This window comes from Ornithorhynchus anatinus, chromosome 16 (assembly GCF_004115215.2).
Source record: "Ornithorhynchus anatinus isolate Pmale09 chromosome 16, mOrnAna1.pri.v4, whole genome shotgun sequence".
NCBI classification, from domain to species: Eukaryota; Metazoa; Chordata; class Mammalia; order Monotremata; family Ornithorhynchidae; genus Ornithorhynchus; species Ornithorhynchus anatinus.
In genome coordinates, this window is record NC_041743.1 from 20,443,794 (window position 1) to 20,466,363 (window position 22,570).

Consider the following 22,570-nt stretch of genomic DNA (forward strand, 5'->3'; position numbering starts at 1 on the left):
TCCAGGACAGTGGGAGGAGGTGGCCCAGGGGTCGATGGCGGGATGGGCGAGAACGGTGGACGGTGAGGAGGTGGGCGGCAGAGAAGCGGAGCCTACAGGGTGGGCAGTAGAAAGAGAGAAGGGAGGAGAGGTAGGAGGGGGCAAGGTAATGGAGAGCCTTGAAGCCTAGATTGAGAAGTTTTTGTTTCGTGAGGAGGTTGATAGGCAACCACTGGAGGTTTTTAAGAAGGGAAGTAACACACCCAGAGCATGTCTGCAGGAAGATGAACCGGGCAGGGGAATGAAGAATAGACTGGAGCAGGGAGAGAAAGGAGGAAGGGAGATAAGACAGAAGGCTGACACAATAATCCAGCCGGGATATTATGAGAGCCTGTACCAGTAAGAGAGCCGTTTGGGTGGAGAGGACAAGGCGGATCTTGGCAATATTATAAAGGTGAGACCAGCAGGTCTTGGTGACGGATTGGATGTGGGGGGTGAATCAGAGAGGTGAGTCAAGGATGACACCAAGGTTGCGGGCTTGAGAGACAGGAAGGATGATCGTACCATCCACAGTGACAGGGAAGTCAGGAAGAGGACAGGGCTTGGGAGGGAAGATAAGGAGTTCCATTTTGGACATGTTGAGTTTTAGGTGGCACGCAGACATCCAGGTAGAGATGTCCTGGAGGCAGGAGGAGATATGAGCCTGAAGGGAGGGGGAGAGGACAGGGGCGGAGATGTAGATTTGTGTGTCATCTGCATAGAGATGATAGTTGAAGCCGTGAGAGCGAATGAGTTCACCAAGGGAGTGAGTGTAGATGGACAGAAGAGGGCCAAGAACTGACCCTTGAGGAACTCCTATAGTTAGAGGATGGGTGGGGGAGGAGGAACCCGCAAAGAGAAACCAAGAATGAACAGCCAGAAAGATAACAGGAGAACCAGGAGAGGACCTGAGTCCGTGAAGCCAAGGTGAGATAAGGTGTGGAGGAGAAAGGGATGGTCTACAGTGTCAAAGGCAGCTGAGAGGTCAAGGAGGATTAGGATAGAGTAGGAGCCATTGGATTTGGCAAGCAGGAGGTCATGGGTGACCTTAGAGAGAGCAGTCTCGGCAGAGTGGAGGGATGGAAGCCAGATTGGAGGGGGTCCAGGAGAGAACTGGAGTTAAGGAATTCTAGGCAGCGAGTGTAGATGACTCGTTCTAGGAGCTTGGAAAGGAAGGGTAGTAGGGAGATAGGGCAATAACTGGAAGAGGAAGAGGGGTCGAGAGAGGGTTTTTTTAGGATGGGGAGACATGGGCATGTTTGAAGGCAGAGGGGAAGAAGCCATTGGAGAGTGAGTGGTTAAAGATAGAAGTTAAGGAGGGGAGGAGGGAAAGGGCGATTGTTTTTATAAGGTGAGTGGGAATGGGGTCCGAAGCACAGGTGGAGGGGGTGGCACTTGCAAGGAGGGAGGACATCTCCTCTGAGGATACTGCAGGGAAAGATAGGAAAGTAGGGGAGAGGGTTGGGGGGTTGGGAGAGGCAGAAGGGGGAGGGGTGACTTTGGGGAGCTCAGACCTGATTGTGTTAATTTTCGTGATGAAGTAAGTGGCCAGATCGTTGCGGGTAAGGGATGGGAGGGGGAGGAAAAGGGGGCTTGAGAAGAGAATTAAAGGTCCGGAACAATTGGTGGGTGTGACGGGCATGGGCGACAATGAGGGAAGAAAAGTAGTTTTGCCTGGTGGAGAAGAGGGTACAGTTAAGGCAGGAAAGGATAAATTTATAATGGATACGGTTGGCTTGGTGCTTGGACCTTCATCAGAAGCGCTCAGCAGCTTGAGCATAAGAGCGTAGGAGGCGGGCAGAGGCAGTGACACAGGGCTGTGGGTTAGTGGAGCGAGAACGGCAGAGGGAAAGGGGGGTGAGTGAGTTGAGATGAGTAGAGAGGGTGGAGTTAGAGTGGTAACCTAATCATCGAGAGTGGGAAGAGAGGACAGGGAGGCAAGGTGGGGAGAGATGCTTTTGGAGAGATGGATGTGATCAAGAGAGCAGAGGTCTCTGTGGGGGAGTAATGCAGATTTGCAGAGGGAGAGAGTGTGAGAGAGGAGGCATGTGAAAAGGTGATGGTCTGAGAGAGGGATTTCAGAGTTGGTGAGGGAGGAGATAATGCAGCGGTAGGAGATGACGAGATCGAGGGTGTGACCAAGTTGGTGAGTGGGCGAGGTGTGGTGGAGCAGGAGATTGGCAGAGTCAAGGAGCGATAGCAGGTGGGCGGCAGAGGAGTCACTGACTACATCCATGTGGATGTTGAAGTCTCCGAGAATCAGAGTGGGTAGAGAGAAGGAGAGAAGGAGGGTGAGAAAGGGGTCAAGGTGTTGAAGAAGTTGGAGGTGGGACTAGGAGGGCGGTAAATGATGGCTACAAGTATCTGGAGGGGGTGGTAGAGGCAAATGATATGGGATTCAAAGGAGGGGAAGGAGGAAGGGGGAGGATGGATAGTGCGGAAGCGGCATGGGGGTAATAATGTAATAATGTTGGTATTTGTTAAGCGCTTACTATGTGCCAAGCACTGTTCTAAGTGCTGGGGTAGACACAGGGGAATCAGGATGTCCCATGTGGGGCTCACAGTCTTAATCCCCATTTTACAGATGAGGTAACTGAGGCACAGAGAAGTTAAGTGACTTCCCCACAGTCACACAGCTGACAAGTGGCAGACCTGGGATTCGAACTCATGACCTCTGACTCCAAAGCCCGTGTTCTTTCCACTGAACCACGCTGCTTCTCAAAAGGGGTGAAAGGAAGCTGACGCCTCCTCCCTTTCCGGTGAGTCTGGGGGAGTGGGAGAAGGAGAGGCCTCTGCTGGAGAGAGCAGTGGGGGAGACCGTGTCTTAAGCAGTGAGCCAGGTCTCCGTAAGGGCGAGGAGGAGGAGAGAGCGGGAAAGGAAATGGTCAAGGATGAAAGGTAATTTACCTGTAATGGAGCAGGGATTCCAGAGGTCACACTTGAAAGTAGCTGTGGGTGTCGGGGGCGAGGAGGAGCGGGGGGAGGGGAGGGTTTGGATGGGAACGAGGTGGTGGGGCCCTGGATGGGGAGAGGGGGAAGAGGGGTGGCGGTGGGACAGGAGGACTGGGATGGGGCATGGGTGGGGAAGAGGGAAGGGGGGAGGGTGGGAGGAGGGGGTTTGGTGGGGAGGAGCGTAGGGGGAGGGGGAAGAGGGGTGGCACTGGTAAAGTGGGTTTCTAGGGCAGGGGAGGGGAGGAGGGGAGGAGGCAGAAGAGAGAGTGGGAAAGAGCTGGGCGAGAGAGAGGAAGGAGAAGATTGGGAGGAACAGATGGGAGGAGGCGGGGTGGAGGGACATGGTGAGGCCAGAGAGGTAGGTAGCAACACTGAGAACAATTAACCATAACATGCGAAATTGGTAATATAGTAACATGATACAATAAAATATTATTAATAAGCGGGTGATGACCAGGGTCAGGTGTTAACTTGGCTAAGGGTCGACCTGATCAAAATCAGAGTCAAAAGGCTAGCGGCAAGGAGAGTCCTGGGGCTCATGGTCCAAATGTCTCTGAGGCAGCGGACGGAGCCCTGAGGATGTCCGATGTGGGTTGTGGGCGCAGGTAGTGGCTAAAGTAAGGTAACACAGTGAGAACAAGGACACTGTTGCCCAGTGATGGAGGAGGGTAAGGGGGGGCAGGGGAAATCAATCACTTCACAGGGGAGGAGGGAGTGAGGGCTTCCCAAAGGATGGCCGCTTTCGGGCGGAGTTGGGGGAGGGCGGTTGGGGAGGTAATGTCCAACGGCTGGGGGGCGGGGAGGGGTGGCAGGGGAGCACAACGACCCAAGGCCCAAGCAGGGGAGCACAATGTCCCCAGGCCCGAGCAGGGGAGCACAATGTCCCACGACTCTGGGGGCAGGTGTGGGGTGCTGGGAAAAATAGAGTCCTGCAGATCAGGTTTGCTACCAGGACGGGCTATGAGGGTCAGGGAAAGTTTTGGGGAGGTCTGGGAGCTATTCCTGGATCTGGTGGCTGTGGGGTCTGCGGTGGCCTTGGCGGTGGGGGTGGGGCAGGGAGGATCCTCAGTGTCAGAGTCCTTGAGTGGGGGTGCAGAAGTCCAGGTTGGACAGCTGACTATAAGCCCGGGGGCAGGTCACTGAGGACTGATAGCGCGGCTCCAAGGAAGTGGAGGTCCCGAGTCGAAGAGGCGGCCAGGCAGCGGAGCGAAGTATGGACTGAAGTGGGGAGAAGCAAGAGGTTGGGAGGTCAGTAAGGAGGTTAATGAAGTAATCCAGTTGGGATAGAATGACTCGTTTTAATAGCCCAATGCTCAGTATATGGACCACTCAGTGCCTGGACTGGTCATGTGCTGAGTCCTGCCAGGAGGGAATGGGAATAAAGGTGTCTGACTTGGAGCGAGCTATGGTCTCTGTTTTCTCTACACTACACTTCACCAGGAGTGGTAGCACAGGGATTCTACATAAACTTAACTCCCAGGTTATATGAGAAGTATGAATCAGCAGTTTCTGTTGAATGATTGCACTATAAATCACCAACACTATCTTCTGCCACCTAAGTAATGACACACAGAGAAGCCAGGCTTCGAGAGCCAATGGAAAATTGCAAGAACCATATAATAATAATAATAATGATAATAATAATGTTAATAATAATAATAATGTTGGTATTTGTTAAGCGCTTACTATGTGCAGAGCACTGTTCTAAGCGCTGGGGTAAACACAGGGGAATCAGGTTGTCCCACGTGGGGCTCACAGTCTTAATCCCCATTTTACAGATGAGGGAACTGAGCCACAGAGAAGTTAAGTGACTTGCCCACAGTCACACAGCCGACAAGTAGCAGAGCTGGGATTCGAACTCATGAGCCCTGACTCCAAAGCCCGTGCTCTTTCCACTGTGCCACGCTGCTTCTCCAAATGTTGGCATTTGTTAAGTGCTTACTATGTAAAGAGTACTGCTCTAAATGCTGGGGGAGATACAGGGTAATCAGGTTGTCCCACGTGAGGCTCACAGTCTTCATCCCCCTTTTACAGATGAGGTAACTGAGGCACAGAGAAGTTAAGTGACTTGCCCACAGTCACACAACTGACAAGTGGCAGAGTCCGGAATCAAACCCATGTCCTCTGACTCCCAAGCCCATGCTCTTTCCACTGAGCCACACTGCTTCTCTAATGCAGAACATAGGTTAAGATTTCTACTCAGCTTTGATGAACATCAATAAGCCAAAACCCAAGATTGTTTTCCCATGATGGTCAAGAAGCACTCCAAATTTCTCATAGATACATCAGGTAAAATAGGAATATGAAGTGTGTCTTGTAAGGAGGCTAAAGCTAATAATAAATGATTCTTTAAAAATAGCAAAAGTAAGAAGACACCTAGGAAATTCAAACTAAAACTACTTGATAAGAGACTCTGAGCTGTCACACTACAAGAGACCAAGAGACTACAAGAACCCACGGTTCTTCAGATCATCAATCTAACGCACAGTGTTACCCAAAAAGGTGAAAAATATACTAGGCATCTTTAGGAAAGATAAAGGAAAAAAAGGGCATAGTTTTGCGATTTGACACCACAGTACATCCACCTCTGGCCACTTGCCTGCTATATGACTTTGGGTGAGTCATTTAACTTCCTTGTGCCTCAGGTACTTCATCTGTAAAATGGGAATTAAGATTGTGAGCTCCACGTGGGATATGGACTTTGTCCAACCCATATGGGTAGGACTGTGTCCAACCTGACTAGCCAGTGCTTAGTACAGTGTGTGACACAAAGTAAGCACTTAAATACCATAAAAGGTACTGTGGCACATCTTTAGCAAAGTCATAAGATGGAAAAATGTTAAAAAAAAAAGGATTACTAAAATGGCTTAAGGAAAAAAGATAGGGGGGCACAATTGACGATTATAAAAGCGCAAAGGGGGTGGGAATTAAAAATGTAATTACTGATCAATCCTCTACACTCTATACTGTAAACTTAATGTGGGCAGGGAATGTGCCTACCAACTCTCCCAAACACTTAGAACAATTCTCCACAAACTCCCAGAGCTTCATTATGCCCATTTACTCTCCCCCTTCCCCCAAGCAAGACTCACAGAAATAAATGTGAGAAGGAGCATGGACTAGTGGAAAGAGAACAGACCTGGGAGGTACAGGCTCTGCCACAAGTCTGCTGTGTGATTTTGGGAAGTCACTTGACTTCTCTGTTCCTCAGTTTCCTCAACTGTAAAATGGGGATTGAATATCTGTTATCCCTCCTACTTAGACTCTGAGCTCTATGCAGGACAGAGTCTACTGTGTATGACCTTGTATCTATCCTAGAATTTAATACAGTGTTTGGCACATAATAAGTGCTTAACAAACACCATAAGAAAGTAAGCACTCAAATCCCAGTGATTGATTGCTCTGAACACAATGATCGATTCCTACACTTGAATGAGGGTACACCCACTGGATATTGAAGGTTTGTTTCAAAACAAAAGGACATATTTCTTTAAAGAGCAGTGTGGTCTAGTGGATAGAGCACATCCTGGCTCTACCACTCATGTGCTATATCAACTTGGGCAGGTCATTTAACTTCTCTGTGCTTCAGTGTTCTCATTTGTACACTGGAGATTGAATAACTCTGAATCCTAGTGGTGCAAGCAGACCCTGATTATCCCAAAGGCTTATGGGACTTAAACCCCAGGCCCCAGGCTAAGGGGAGTAGGTCCATATGGATTCCAAAACCCAATCTACAACCTTTATACTGTGACTATAAAGAAGTCCTGTTAGGTTACAGTCATGAGTGGTGCCCCTGCTGCACAGGCTTTTCACCGCTACCATATTCCACCCCAAAGGAGCCTCTGCTGACATCTCTCAGCTTCCTGCTGCTATGAGTACCTGACCCACCAATATGTGGTTTGAAAGTACTGTTGCCACATTCATGTACGCAAGCACAGATTCCAGCCAGGGCCCCTATGGAGCTTATAACCTGTGTTGTCATGGCCACAGGCAAAAGATTGGGTGGGCTAACAGGGGAGAGGAGTTTGCAGGTTCCCAGGAGTTCCTTTAAAACTCTCCTACCTCAGCCTAATTGGCCCACCCACAGTAGCGAAGCTAAGCATCGGTGTTTATCACCACTCCTCCACTTAGTGCTTCATTTCCAGGAGGAACCTTGTTGATTCCTTGGTTGGGAGAGGCCACTAAGCTCAGGAAAAGTGCTATAAAAGGTCACATGCCTCTGGTTGTGCAGAATCACCATAACTGGGAGAACGAGGGGGCTCCACATTGTAATTTTCAGGACAGCAAGTGACAGGGCAAATAGTGGAGGAGTGAGGAGGAGAGGCATGTCAGAAAAGGTCACTCAGTCATGTGGGTGAGTTAGGAGTAGGAGAACCGATTGCGTGTTTTATAGTTAATAGTAAAGAGTTTCTGTCTGATGAGATGGATGGGCAACTACTGGAGGTTCTGAAGGAGTGAAGAGATGTGAATTGACTTTTTTTTTTTATAAAAATGGTCCAGACAGAAGAGTAAACTAAGAACCACAGTGGGGAGAGGTGGTCAGCAGAGAGGTCATCAAGGAGGCTGTTTCAGTAGTCAAGACAGGATATAAGTGCTTGGATCAGCAGGACTGCAGTTTGGATGGAGAGGAGAGGGTGGATTTTAGCTGTATTGTGAAGGTAGAACCAAAAGGATTTGGTGAAAGATTGAGTATGCGGGTTGAATGAGAGAGATGAGTTGAGGATAACAACATGGTTACAAGCTTGTGATACAGAAAGGATAATGGAGGGTCAGTTCTTGGCCCTCTTCTGTTCTCCATTTACACTCACTCCCTCGGTTAACTTATTCGCTCTCATGGCTTTGACTACCATCTCTACGCAGATGACACGCAGATCTACATCTCCGCCCCTGTCCTCTCCCCTTCCCTTCAGGCTCGCATCTCCTCCTGCCTCCGGGACGTCTCCACCTGGACGTCGGCCCGCCACCTAAAACTCAACATGAGCAAGACTGAGCTCCTCATCTTCCCTCCCAAACCCGGTCCTCTCCCAGACTTCTCTATCACCGTGGATGGCACGACCATCCTTCCCGTCTCTCAGGCCCGCAATCTCGGTGTCATCCTTGACTCCTCTCTCGCGTTCACCCCACACATCCTATCCGTTACCAAGACCTGCCGGTTTCACCTCTACAATATCGCCAAGATCCGCCCTTTCCTCTCCACCCAAACGGCTACCTTACTGTTACAGGCTCTCGTTATATCCCGGCTAGACTACTGTGTCAGCCTTCTCTCTGACCTCCCTTCCTCCTCTCTCGCCCCGCTCCAGTCTATTCTTCACTCCGCTGCCCGGCTCATCTTCCTGCAGAAACGATCTGGGCATGTCACTCCCCTTCTTAAACAACTCCAGTGGTTGCCTATCAACCTCCGCTCCAAACAAAAACTCCTCACTCTAGGCTTCAAGGCTCTCCATCACCTTGCCCCTTCCTACCTCTCCTCCCTTCTCTCTTTCTACCACCCACCCCGCACGCTCCGCTCCTCCGCCGCCCACCTCCTCACCATCCCTCGTTCTCGCCTATCCCGCCGTCGACCCCTGGGCCACGTCCTCCCGCGGTCCTGGAACGCCCTCCCTCCTCACCTCCACCAAACTGATTCTCTTCCCCTCTTCAAAACCCTACTTAAAACTCACCTCCTCCAAGAGGCCTTCCCAGACTGAGCTCCTCTTCTCCCTCTACTCCCTCTGCCACCCCCCCTTTACCTCTCCGCAGCTAAACCCCCTTTTTCCCCTTTTCCCTCTGCTCCTCCCTCCTCCCTTCCCATCCCCACAGCACTGTACTCGCCCACTCAACTGTATATATTTTCATTACCCTATTTATTTTGTTAATGAATTGTACATCGCCTTGATTCTATTTAGTTGCCATTGTTTTTACGAGATGTTCTTCCCCTCGACTCTATTTATTGCCATTGTTCTTGTCTGTCCATCTCCCCCAATTAGACTGTAAGCCCGTCAAACGGCAGGGACTGTCTCTATCTGTTGCCGACTTGTTCATCCCAAGCGCTTAGTACAGTGCTCTGCACATAGTAAGCACTCAATAAATACTATTGAATGAATGAAAGACACGGGGAGGGAAGGGTTTGGGTGGGAGTTCTATTTGGGACATTTTCAATTTGAGGTGCTGGCAGACACCCAAGCAGAAATGTCCAGAAAGCATGAGAAAGGAGAGACATCAGGGCTGAAGAGGTAGATTTGGGAATCATCATCGTAGAGAAGGAAGCTGAATCAAATAAATTCTCCAAGGGAGTGAGTGTAGAATAAAAGGGGACCCAGAATTGAACTTTGTTTCTAGACCATAAGTTCCTTTGGGCAGGGAACATTTATACCACCTCTTTTGTACTGTGCTCTCCCAGGTGCTTAGTACAATGTTGTACACACACAGTAGGTGCTCAGTAAATACCACTGACTGGGGGACTGACACAGTGGGAGGCACAAGGAGGAGTCTATGAAAGAGACTGAGAAGTGTGCAGAAAATGTGTCTACTAACTCTGTTGTACTGTACTCTCCCAAGCACTTAGTACTTACTAGGAAACAACATAGCATAGTGGATAGAGCATGGGCCTGGGAGTCAGAAGTCATGGGTTCTAATCCAGGCTCCGCCACTCATCTGCTATGTGGCCTTGGGTAAGTCACTTGTCTTCTCTGTGCCTCAGTTATCTCATCTGTAAAATGGAAATTAAGACTGTGCACCCTAAATGGGACGGGATTATGTCCAATCCAATTTGCTTGTATTGGTTCACTCATTAGTATTTATTGAACACTTACTGTGTGCACAGCACTGTACTAAGCGCTTGGAAAGTGCGATACAACATTAAAGAGATACAACCCCTGCCCATAACATGCTCACACCCCAGCGCTTAGTACAGAGTGTGGGTGCATAGTAAACGCTTAACAAGTATCATAATTATAATTATTACAGTGCTCTGCAGACAGTAAGCACTCAATAAATACAATTGATTGAGCAGCTAAAAGGAGGTTGGGGGGTGAAGGGGGAGACAGGACGAGGGAGGACATCATCAGTGAAGCCAAGTTTAGATAATGTTTCAAAAATAAGGGCATGGTCCAGTGTCAAAGGCTGCTGAGAGGTGGATGAGGATTAGAATGGAGGCTATTGTTTTTAGCAAGAAAGAGCTTGGAAGGGATGTTACTTCAGTAAAGCGTTGACATGGGGAGAGTGGTGATCTATCAGATGTGAAAGAGGAGGGAGTTCCTTGCTAGAGGTAAAGCATGAGCAAGGAGTTGAGATTTTAAGTACACTGTTAAAATTAACTTTTGAGATCCTCTTGAGTTTGATGAGTATTGTTCATGACTTGGATTCCACTCCCACAGAAAACTGTTGAACTTTGAGCAGAGAAAATGTCTAGACACACTGCTGAACTACACATGCTTCTAAAACCGCCAGTAAATCCATCAAAGGGCTTCTTGAAAAAATCAAGACAAATACTTTAAAATTTCCACAAGGGCTTATAAAAAATAAACTATGTTGGAGAGAACGGAGCCAGAAAATGTCAAGTCCTGAAAATCTGGCCCACCCAGAGCTCTGGGGCTGGGGGCCAAGCCATCTTGGACTCCATGGTTGATAGCAGCCCAGAGCAGAGGCCCCGCTGCCTTGCCCTCTTCCTACTGCTCAGTGTGGGACTCCTATCACCTTTTTTCATTACACTGTTAATCCACCACTCACTAATATTCTGAACATCATAGTGTTTCCTCAAACAACCCTCCTCTACTAATAGGTGGGGTACACTACACTCATAGGGTTTCATCCCATCCCCTTCCTAATACACACTATATTACCTGATTTTCTTTACTTTTGTTATTGTGAGCTACATCTCACTTTTCTTATTGCCCTAAAGCCAAATGTAGCAACAGGCATTACATGAATCAGCAAAAAAAACTAAATATCTGGCTTAAAAGTCTGACCTATTTTTGATGTTTGGAGAAAGAAACTTCTCGTGTGTCCTTAATCTCTTTGGAGAACTTTAATACCAAATGATACTGTGCATCTACTCAACCACTCAGCCAAATACTAGAAGCATCCCATTGAAAAAAAAAACTCTATTTAGAGGATTTCTCACTGTTTTGATAAACTTTCCTCGTCTCGTACCATCTGGAAGGCATTACAGTTCTCCCAATAATTCATTAGTAATAGAAAATACAGAAAGTGAGAAATTCCACATAGACAAAGTAGTTAGCCACCTTTAAAAGCTCATGAAAACATACTCTACTAGTTAGATCAAGCTCAAAAGCATTTTACCAAAAAATTAATTCAGAACATTTGAACTTTAATGTTTCATTTCAATATCATAAAAATCTCATTTACCACTTTTTATCAGTACCCTAAGAATAGAATACTGAGCAAAAGAGTGATAACCAAATTATAGTTTCCCAAAGAAAAAAATGTCAAGTGCATTTATGCATCTTTAATATCCAAAAACTCATTCTGATCCATCTTTTCTTTCTACTCCAGCACACGTCATTATCCTGCCTATAAAAATAATACTGAGTGGCCTAATAAGAGTTAAGATATTTTTGTTTCCTCTTGTAAACGCAAGAAATAAAAACAAAACGGAGAGCAGCAGCAACAAAGCACGTAGTTGAAAAATTAGGTTTCCTCCAGGAAGCCTTCTCTGAGTCATCACTGAACTCCCCACACTATTTTTCCTAAGTCTTTATGCCTTAAACAGGTACTCATTCCACCTTCCAACCCCATAGGATTTTTATTAACATAACTTTACACTTGGTTGCTTCCCTTAACTGTGATTTAATGTTTTTCTCCCATGTTTGATGGTAAACTCTTTGATGGCAGGGATTAGGTCTACATAATAATAGTAGTTATAATAATCATAATAATAAGCTCCAAGAGCTGGGATACACACAATCCCCAGCGCACATGGACTCATAGCATCACGGGAAGGGAAAAGAGGCATTTAATCTCCACTTTACAGATGAAGAAACTGAGGCACAGAGAATTTAAATGACATCCAAAATCACACTGAATAGATAAGTGGCCAAGCCGGGATTAGGACCAGGTCCTCTAATTCCCAAGCCCATGCTCTTTCCCCTAGGCCAAACTGTGTCTCACTAGGCTAGGTTGTCTTTAGTGTAGACTATGAGCTCGTTGTGGGCAGGAATTTGTCTAATCGTTGTTATATTGTACTCTTCCAAGCACTTAGTATAATGCTTTGCACACAGTAGGTGCTCAATAAATACAACTGAATACTGTACTCTCCCAAGTATTTAGGACAGTACTAAGAACACAATGTTCAATAAATACCACTGAAAGATTGATTTTCCATGCTCAATTAGACAGACCAGAGCTGGAAAATGGCAGGAGCGAATGCAGGCAAGGGTGACTGTTTCAGGGGTTAGTGCAGTATCATCAGATCATCATTTTATCTCTGGACAGATTTAGGAGGACTGTTCCCAGAAATTGTCTGAATGAAGCCACCATCTTTCAGCCACTGATCAGATCGTGAGAAACTTCTCCTAAACAATTGCACCCAGCACCCTTTGTGAACCATCCTTCATCAGACCGAAATACCTAGCCTAATACTGTAAAATCAATTGCACGTCTGGCCAGCCCACATGCTACAAAATGCCATTCTTTTGAGGAGAGACCTGTTCCCATTTTCACCAAATGTGCTTTTCAAAAGGGTTAAATCATGGAAATGGGACTTAGAGAGTAAAGTAATGGAGTAAAAACAGTAAAAAAAATCTTAAAAAAAAAAATCAGACTTCACCACCCAACCCAGGAAACTAAAAGCATGGGACCATGGTTCCACAGAAGTTCCCTCTGCTGCATCAGACCAGTGGGAGGGTGCATAAAAAGCAAAAAAAATGGCTTTAACTGGTTCAGTGTCCTCATTTTCATTCATTCATTCTCTGAGTCCTATGTGGGACAGGGGAGCTATATCTGACATAATCAACTTGCACATACCCCAGCATTTAGACCATGCTTACAAATAGTACCATTTTAAAAATACCACAAATTTTATTATTTGTTCACTCATTCAGTAATACTTTCAAGTGGCTATTGTATGTAAAGTATTATAGTAAGCACTGGAAAAAATACCAGCTGAGAAACAGACATGGTCCTTGGCCTCCAAGGGGGCTCACAATCAAAGAATGAGAGAGAGTGCTTTGGCAAGGGTAACATAGGGAAAGCTGAAATAATAAAAACATAAAAACCACATAAAAGTCATGGACTAAGATAAACACAGTAAGAACCCAAGAGCAATGCTGTTAAAGGAGCAGAGTGGTTGCTCCCCACTCAACTGGTCTTACAAAAGCACTTGACCCCATCACCAGATTAGGGCTCTGAAAATTGCTAGGAAATCTGTGCTACCCTTAAGAAGTTCACCAAGATTCTCATATTATTCAACAAGAGAATGGATGCTCAAGTCAGTCAGTCCATCAGTCAATCGAATGCATCTTTCCCCACAGCCACAGGGGAGGCTCAAGACTAATCTGGGCCAAGGGGAAGACTTCTTATAGCTCTGCTGGAACTTCATGACTAGGAACAGTCCTATCACTTCTAAGCATTATGGGTTTTTGTAGTCCCAAGCACTTAAAGTAGTGCCACATACAGAGTCCTTCATTCATTCTTTCATTCAATCAAATTTATTGAACACTTACTATAATAATAATAATGTTGGTATTTGTTAAGCGCTTACTATGTGCCGAGCACCGTTCTAAGCGCTGGGGTAGACAAAGGGGAATCTGGTTGTCCCACGTGGGGCTCACAGTCTTAATCCCCATTTTACAGATGAGGGAACTGAGGCACAGAGAAGTTAAGTGACTTGCCCACAGTCACACAGCCGACAAGTGGCAGAGCTGGGATTCGAAATCATGAGCCCTGACTCCAAAGCCCATGCTCTTTCCACTGAGCCACGCTGCTTCTCCTACTAACCACTTGGAATGTACAATTTGGCAACAGATAGAGACAATCCCTGCCCAACAACAGGCTCACAGTTTAAATGGGGGAGACAGACAACAAAACAAAACAAGTAGCCTGGCATCAATATCATCAAGATAAATAGAATCATAGATATATATATATATACATCCTTAACAAAATAGAGTAATGAATAATATATACAAATATGAACAAGTGCTGTGGGGAGGGGAAGGGGGAAGAGCAGAGGGAGTAGGGGGAAATGGGAAAGGGAGGAGAAGCAGAGGGAAAGGGAGAGCTCAGTCTGGGAAGACCTCCTGGAGGAGGTGAGCTCTCGGTAGGGCTTTGATGAGGGGAAGAGAGTTAGTTTGGAGGATGTGAGGAGAGAGGGCATTCCAGGTCAATGGTAGGACGTGGGCCAGGGGCCGATGGCGGGACAGGAGAGAATGAGGGACAGTGAGGAGGTTAGCGGCAGAGACGTGGAATGTATGAATGAATGGGGTGGGCTGTAGAAGGAGAGGAGGGAGGTGAGGTAGGAGGGGGCAAGGTGATGGAGAGCTTTGAAGCCAAGAATGAGGAGTTTTTGTTTTATGCAAAGGTTGATAGGCAACCAATGGAGGTTTTCGAGGAGGGGAGTGACATGTCTAGAGCGTTTCTGTAGAAAGATGATACGGGCAGTGGAATGACGAATAGAATGGAGTGGGGAGAGACAGGAGGATGGGAGATCAGAGAGGAGGCTGACACAATAATCCAGTCGGGATATTATGAAAGCTTGTACAACCAAGGTAGCAGTTTGGATGGAGAGGAAAGGGTGGATCTTGGCGATATTGTGATAGTCCGCACTCAATACTGGAAATTCTGGATCAATGTGGAGACTGAGACACATGGGGTGGGCTGTGGAAGGAGAGGAGGGAGGTGAGGTAGGAGGGGGCAAGGTGATGGAGAGCTTTGAAGCCAAGAATGAGGAGTTTTTGTTTTATGCAAAGGTTGATAGGCAACCAATGGAGGTTTTCGAGGAGGGGAGTGACATGTCTAGAGCGTTTCTGTAGAAAGATGATACGGGCAGTGGAATGACGAATAGAATGGAGTGGGGAGAGACAGGAGGATGGGAGATCAGAGAGGAGGCTGACACAATAATCCAGTCGGGATATTATGAAAGCTTGTACAACCAAGGTAGCAGTTTGGATGGAGAGGAAAGGGTGGATCTTGGCGATATTGTGATAGTCCGCACTCAATACTGGAAATTCTGGATCAATGTGGAGACTGAGACACCAGACAATGGGCATGTCCACGACTTGTTGCTATCAATTAAAAAATGCACAGATAAAAAAGACAAATTTAAATTTAAGGGGTTCATGCAAAAACATAGTTTGGTTCCAGGATCAGTGATTCCCTGATTTTAAAAATACTGTCTCTACCTCTAAAATGTAAGCTCATTATGAGCAGGGAACGTGTTTGCCTACTCTGTTGTATTATACTCCATACACTATATATAGAGTATATTTATGCATATATTCTCTCTCTCTCTTCATATATATATAAATATATATAAATATAAATATATACTCTCCTAAGTGCTTAGTATAGTGCTCTGCACATAGTGAGAGCTCAATAAATCCTAAGTTTGCTGTGGGCAGGGAACACATCTAACTCTGTTGTAGCATACTCTCCCTAGTGCCCAGTACAGTGCTCTTGAACATAGGAAGCACTCAATAAATACCAATGATGTGCTGCACTCAGTAAGTGTTCAATAAATACAACTGATTGATTGACAGGAGCAGTAAAACAGATTTTAGCACAGTGAACTGCATGAACAATAAAAAATGGATGCACCAATACAACAGAATGGCACAGACAGTACATTCAGATTGGCATCACATGGCCTAATGGATAAGACAATCTAATTCGGATCAGAAGATTGAGGGTTCAAATCCCTTCATGATTAGTTTTTGAAGCAGCGTGGCGTAGTGGATAGATCCCAGGCCTGGGAGTTAGAAGGGCATGATTTCTAATCCTGGCTCCTCGACTTGTCTGCTGTATGACCTTAGGTAAGTCACTTCACTTCTCTGTGCCTCAGTTATCTCATCTGTAAAATGGGGATTGAGACTGTGAGCTTCATGATGGGACAAAGACTGTGTCCACCCTGATTTGTTTGAAACCACCCCAGCTCTTAACACAGTGCCTGGCATGTTGTAAGAGCTTAACATGGACCACAATTACTATTTTAAATAAACCACTAATCCTGGGAATTGATGAAATGCTGTTTATTTCTTGTCATCATGAGGCTGCTTCAGTGCTGCTTGTTGACAGATATACATCCTTTAGGAATGTTATGCTATTTAAAGTACTTGTAAATTGGAGAAAACAGGGAGGTATGGAATTTTAAATTTTGTTGGTTTGGCAGTGAATTTCTACTAAGCACAGAACACTGCTTTCAATATAATCAACTGCCTCTTTTCTTCATTTCTTTTTTCAGCATGGACAATAGATCCTTTGTTTTCAGACAAGGAAAGCACTGCAGCTATGCTTCTTTATTGTCAGCTTTTGCATTCCCAACCCCTAGACAAAAGTCCTTTGCAAATAAGAGGTTTAGAATATAAATTGTTTGATTGCTAATTAGGCAGCAGTGTCAGTCTGCAAAAAAGAGATTGACCAGTCCCACTTAGGAACACTTGGGAACGCTCAGCTCACCCCAAATAGAGGAGGAGCGAGAAGCATCACCTGCTTCACTAAACTAAACACTGACTCTTAAGAGAACCAGACCTCATGAGCATTAATCTTGTGGTGCAATAACAAAAAGTAAACTAAAGTATAGATAGAAAATAACAATCATGTCATGGGAGGCAGTGGAAAGATTGCGAGTCAAGAGAACTGGCTCTGCCACTTGCCTAATATGAGGCCCTGTGGTACCACAAGGCCAACCTAACTTATGGACAGAGATCCTCCCTTTGGTGAATTATCCAGTGACAGATCATTTTTGAGTCAGAGGGAGGAGGCAGGCTAGGAATCCCTCTGATGCAGGACCACCTCCCCAGAGACTACCCATTGACCCCCAGTTTTCCTGGAGCTGAATGCCTTGGTCCAGTCTGCTTGCCTCCCTCTCCCTTTCCCCACCCTGCTTCCAGGAGGAAAGAAAACCACAGCTACACTCTAAACTGTAAGCACCTTGTAGGCAGATAATGTGTCTACCACCTCTGATGTACTATAATCCACCAAGATCTTAGTTCAATGCTCTGCACACAGCAAGTTTCAACAAATACTAATGATTGGTTGACTGCAGTCACCAGCCCAGCCATCTGGAATTTGCTGAGGAAATTTGCAGGAAAGCACAGAAAAAGCTGTCAAGTAACAGGGTCCAGGACACTGCTCCCCACAACCATCACCTCCCCAGAGGATATCAATTTACCTCAAATCTTCCTGGAGTTGAGGGTCTGGGTTCCAAACTGCCCACGCCCACACTCCCCTGCCCCCCACCACAGGTCCTGCACCCAGAATGGTAGAAAGCCGTAGAGGCAGGCAGGTTCTGGGGTGGGCAGGGGGGTTCAGAACTGCAGGATCCATGGGAGGGAGAAGCAGCAGCCCAACAATGTCCTCTTCGGCCCTCTGATCCTGGAGGTCAAGCCCCTCTCTTAGCCTAAATCCCTCTCACAACCAAGAATCCTCTTACGGGAGCCCTACCCTGCTCCCTCCACACTGGCTGGTATGGAGAAGCAGCCGTTCGAGGCCTGCATGGAGAAGCTGCCATCTGAGGCCTTCAAAATGCTGTAGAAGTCTGGGGCTTGACATAGTGGTATTACCAGATATTAGTACTGTGGACTCTGAACAGGTCTACCTGGGTGGCAAGGAGCATGAAACCTTAACTCTTGTACTGTTTACTCTTGCCTCTGTATTTTCATGTTATTTTCTGGGGAGGTTTTTAACCTTATCAGAAGTGCAAAGCTAGGGAGGGGAGCCTTGGAGGTCTGCTCCAGCAGAAGGTATCTATAGGAAGGGAAAGGGTTTACCAGGCACCGAACAGCCCCAAATGAGATAAAAAAAAAAGAAACCCTTTCCTCACTTATGTACATATCTTTAAACTCTGTTCCTTCCCCATACTCATAATTTTCCTTAGTGTCTGTCTCCCTAGCTCCTTGAGAGCTGTCTACTAACTCTATTGAATCAATCAATATTTATTGATTGTTTAGGGTGTGCAGAGCATTGAACTAAGCACTTGCGAGTACAACAGAATTGGTAGAAATGTTCCCTACCCAAAACGAGCTCATAGTCTGGGGCAAGGGGGTGGGGGGAAGACAGGCATTAACATAAATAGATCATTTATAGATATGTACACAAATATATGAGGCTGGGGGTGAATTAACAGTATAAATCCAAGTGCAAGAACAGTGTAGAAAGGAGAGGGAGCTGGAGAAAAGAGGGTTTAATCAGGGAAGCCTTCTTGGAGGAGATATGACCTTAATAAGGTTTTGATGGGGACAGTGTAAGCTCATTATGGGCAGAGAATGTGTCTGCCAACTCTGTTGTATTTTAGCCTCCCAAGAGCTTAGTCCCCTCTCAGGGTCGCACCTGGAGAGTTTCCAGTACTCTACCAGTCTTGACTACAGGAGGGACAGTCAAGCAGAGGCCTGTCCATTCTATTCCATTCCTACCTTGGCCTTAGCAACTGGAAGGCAATCTGCTACAAGTCAAACCTCACCTGTGCTGGGCAGCAGTAGCATGGGAGAGAGTCAAGGGTGGACACTCAAGTTTACTGCATGGAAGGAGGCAATGATAAACCACTTATGTATTTTTACCAAGAAAACTCTATGGATACCAGAATGACTGCTGATGGAGGAGGGGTGTTCTGGGAGAGTTGTGTTGATGGCGTCGCTATAGGCTGGGGGTAACTCGACAGCATAAGACAAGTCAAGAGCTTAGTATAGTACTCTGCACACTGTAAGTACTCAAAAAATACCAGTGATGCTGATAAAGGAGTTCCAGGCCAGAAGGAGGATGTGTTAAAGGGAGGCAAGTGAGAAAGATGAAACCGAAGCACAGTGAGCAAGCTAGTACTAGAGGAGCAAAGTGTGCAGGCTAGAAGATTGGTGAACTATGGTAGGAGGGGCAAGCTGATTAAGTGCTTTAACAAATAATGATAAAGAGTTTGAAGCAAAGGTGAATGGGAAACAACTGCAGGATCTTAAGGAAGGGGGAGATAGAGACTTATTTTTTTTAGAAAAATGATTTGGACAGCAGAGTTAAGTTTGGGCTGGAGTGGGGAGAGACAGAAGGCAGGGAGGCCTCAAGTAGCAGGTGCAATAGTCAAGAAGGGATAGGGTAAGTGCTTGGATCAGCAAAATAGCACTTAGGATGGAGAGGAAAGGGTGGATTCAGGCGATGTTGTTAAGGTACGATCATCAGGAGCTGTGACTGTGGTGAACAAGAGTGAATCCATCATGTAATGCAAAAGCCACAACATAAGAGACTATTCTTGGACCTCGTGAACAACAATATCAAAAGAAGAACTTGAGGAGGAATTGAAATGCTGAGGAGCTTGAGGAGGAGCTGAGTCGCTGGAATTTGAGGAGAAATGGAACTGTCTTGCAGAGGAGTTTGAGGAGGAGCTGAATTGCTTTGCTGTCAAGCAGGAGAAAAACTGCCGGATGCTTCTTGCAAAGACAGCCCGAAGAGTGAGCTCATGGAGAGGAATAACTGTCCTCCCTCGCTTCACCTGGGAATGGGCTTGAGACAGCAGGCAATCTAAGAAGCGAATCAGGACCCCGCTGTGACCACCCCCAAAAAACAACTGCCATGAGTGGATAAAAGGGGTAGTGAGCCAGCCACTGAGGGGGACAGCAAAACCGATTAAGCAGTGCACTGAGATGCCTACCCCAGCCACCAGAAATCACTTAATAGTTGAAGCAGGTCGATGTGATGTGGGAAACCAGACTCCTCTAACTCCTCCAATGTGGGACTGTCTGCACAAACTTGGGGAAAACAGTTGGACAGGTAGGTGTGTGTGTGTGTGCGTGTGTGTGTGTGTGTGTGTGTAGGCATTTACCCCTCTTAATTAGACTAAGCACAGAATAAAGCTTTCCGCTATTTACAGTGGTGGTTTGGTTTCATTTTAAACTTTTCAATGAACACCTGGCAAGGCTCAATGGTAGAGGCCAATGTGGGAGGGTATTCCTCAGAGACAGACTCAAAAAGGTGGGTGCTTGATAGTAGGGGGAGACATATCCCCCGACATGGGCTCATAACCTGAGTGCCTGACACAGGGGGAAGGGAATCCCCAGAGACAGGTTCATGACAGTGATGAAATGAACACGTGGATTGTATGAGTGATATGAGTCGAGGACAATGCCAAAGTCACAGGCTTGAAGGTAGGGAAGACAGTGGTATTGTCTACAGTAATGAAAAACACAGGGGGATGTCTGTTGGGTAGGAAGATAAGGAGTTCTGTTTTAGACATGTTCAGTTTCAGGTTTTGGCAACCAGGTGGAGAGGTCCTGAGGCAGAGAAGGAGAGAGATCAGGGCTGGAGATGTAGATTTGGGAATCATCCATATAGACAGGATACGTGAGGCCATGGAAAAGAATTAGTTTTCCAAGGGAATAGGTTTAGATGGAGTATAGAAGGGGACCAGAACTGAGCCCTGTGGGATCCCTACCATTAGACGGTGGGAGGCAGAGGAACCTGCAGAAGAGACTGAGAAGGAGCCGCCAGAGACACAGGAGGAGAACCAATTTTGGGCAGTGTCAGTGAAGCCAAGGTTGCATAAAGTTTCAAGGAGAAAGGGATGGCCCAGTGTCGAAAGCTGCCGAGCAGTCGAGGAGGAATAAGATAGAATGAGGCAATTGGATTTGGCAAGAAGAAGGTCAGTGGTTACCTTAGAGAGTATTGTTTCTGTGGAGTGAAGGGGGCAGAAATCAGGCTGGATATTATTAACAACAATAATTATGGTATTTGTCAAATGCTTACTATGTGCCAAGCACTGTTGTAAATGCTGGGGTAGATGCAAGGTAATCAGGTTGTCCCAAGTGAGGCTCACAGTCTTAATTACCATTTTACTGATGAGGTAACTGAGGCACAGAGCAGTGAAGTGACTTGCCCAAAATCACACAGATCAAAGAGAGAATTTGTGAGGAAGAGAATACAGCAATTGTAGACAACTTTCTCAAGACGTCTGAAGAGAAATGGTAAGAGGAAGATGGGGTAATAACTCCAACGGGCCATGGAGTCAAGGGAGGGATTTTTTTTAGGATAGGGGATATATAAGCATGTTTGAAAGCAATGGGGAAGAAGTAATTGAAAAGTGAACTGTTGAAGATGACAATCAAGGAAAGAAGGGAGGGGGACAAGTGTTTTAATGAGGCATGAAGGGATGGGGTCAAAAGTGCAGTTGGAGGGACTAGATCTTGAGAGGAGATAAAGGACCTCTCCTTGAGATACTGTGTGACTCAGAGACAGCAGAAGAGGACAGAGGAACTGGTGAGGAGCAGGGGAGATTTTAGGGAGATCACGTCTGATAACTTCAATTTTGTTAATAAAGTATAATAATAATAATGATAATGGCATTTGTTAAGTGTTTACTATGTGCAAAGCACTGTTCTAAATGCTGGGGAGGATACAAGGTGATCAGTTTGTTCCACATGGGGCTCACAGTCTTAATGCCTATTTTACAGATGAGGTAACTGAGAAGTTAAGTGACTTGCCCAAAGTCACTCAGCTGACAAGCAGGAGAGCCAGGATTTGAACCCATGATCTCTGACTCCCCAGCCCATGCTCTTTCCACTGAGCCACGAGGGCTGTGGACAGGTCATTAAGGGAAAGAGATGGTAGAGGGACAGGAGGCTATCTGTGTTTTATACCAAGTGGTCAAAACATAATACTGATCAAATGATTGAGTGGCTGGAGGAAAGTTTGCCTGGACGCTTGTGGGGAGGGGGAAATTTATGATTCCCCTAGCCCTAATGCATGCATCCAGTGACCCTGCTTCAAGGGAATTTTTCCACTGGCACAATGAACACCTTCTCAAACTAACATACTAGGCAACATAGAAACAGTATGGCCTAATGGAGAGAGCTGGATTCTAATCTCAGTTCTGCCACTTGTCTGCTGAGTGACCTTGGGCAAGTCACTTCACTTCTCCATCACTCAGTTACCTCATCTGTCAAATGGGGAATAAGATTGTGAGCCCCATGTGGGACATGGACTATGTCCAACCTGATTAGCTTATATATACCCCAGTAGGGTGCCTGGCACATACTAAGCAGTTAAGATATATAGATATATATATCTGTATTTCTATATTGCTATTTGTATTTCTATAATGATTATGTATTTGTCTATATAATATATATTTACAGCAATATATTGGTTATATATGACTTGTACAACTCATCAACTTGGACACACAATCTCATCTCTAGTCATTTTACAATCTCTTACCTCGCCAACTAAAATTTCACTCTCCAAACACAACTTCCTCACCAGCCTTCTCTTTTTGCCTTCCCCCACTGTAAAACCATCCTGTTCCTCCACAGAGACCTCCAATCTCTCAACCCCTTCCAATTCTCTAAAGTCATCATATTCAATTTGGCCTCTACATACAGTGCTGAGGTGAACTTGGGCACCCACCATCTCAAGGGCAAAATGCTGTCTGTGACTTCCTGAGCTAGCAAGGTGGGATGTGGAAGTATGG

The 22,570-nt window shown here is 46.2% G+C and overlaps 1 protein-coding gene across 1 annotated transcript in view; it reads right to left on the reverse strand.

The window, feature by feature from the left end:
• CPXM2 (carboxypeptidase X, M14 family member 2) overlaps positions 1-22,570 on the reverse strand; it is a 171,949-nt gene that overhangs the window by 113,826 nt on the left and 35,553 nt on the right. The gene's annotated exons all lie outside the window — the stretch shown is intronic.